The sequence below is a fragment of the Geospiza fortis genome, unplaced genomic scaffold, assembly GCF_000277835.1.
Source record: "Geospiza fortis unplaced genomic scaffold, GeoFor_1.0 scaffold566, whole genome shotgun sequence".
Classification (NCBI taxonomy): Eukaryota; Metazoa; Chordata; class Aves; order Passeriformes; family Thraupidae; genus Geospiza; species Geospiza fortis.
Window position 1 is genome coordinate 11,063 of NW_005054833.1, and position 686 is coordinate 11,748.

Consider the following 686-nt stretch of genomic DNA (forward strand, 5'->3'; position numbering starts at 1 on the left):
GGGGTCTGAGGGGACCGGGCCGGTCCCTTCCCGACCCCCTCAGCCGCTCCTGGGTGGGATGGATGTTCGGGGGGGCATCATGGAGGCGGTGGGCTCACCCCCTTGGAGGGGCTCAAACCCCTCTTCCCTCCCCATGGCGCCTCGTCCCAGGCTGGGAATTGCAGTGCGATCATCCCCTTTGGGGGGATTTTAGCCCTTCTCCCCGCTCAGGATCGGGATTCTCCTCTCCTCAGCTTTTCGCCGCCCCTGTCCCTGCTCCCTCACGGTTCCCGCTGCTCCAGCCCCGTTACCCGTGGCCGCTCCGTTTCTGGAGGGTTTAGGGGCACAGAAATGCAGCACCCCCTTCCCTCCGCGGGGACCGAGGGCTTTGTGCCCCCCTGGCTCCCGCTGGGATCCGCGCTCCCGGCGTTCCTGCGCTGCTCCAGGAGGGTCGTGCTGTTCTGGCTCCTCATCCATCCCGGGCAGGTGCCAAAACTCAGATGAAAGCGACCAATTCGTTCTTAAAACGCGGCCTTGAGCCCGAGCGCGGCTTCGCCCGTGTCGCGCTTTCCCACGTTCAGGGCAGGAATTCCAGCCTTTTCCGTCCTTTGGTTGTTTTTCCCTCCGTCCTCCCAAAAACGCCTTCGGGAGAGTCACTCCTTCCCTGGGGAGCGCGGGAAGTTTGGTGGATTCCGGCTGGGGGTGGG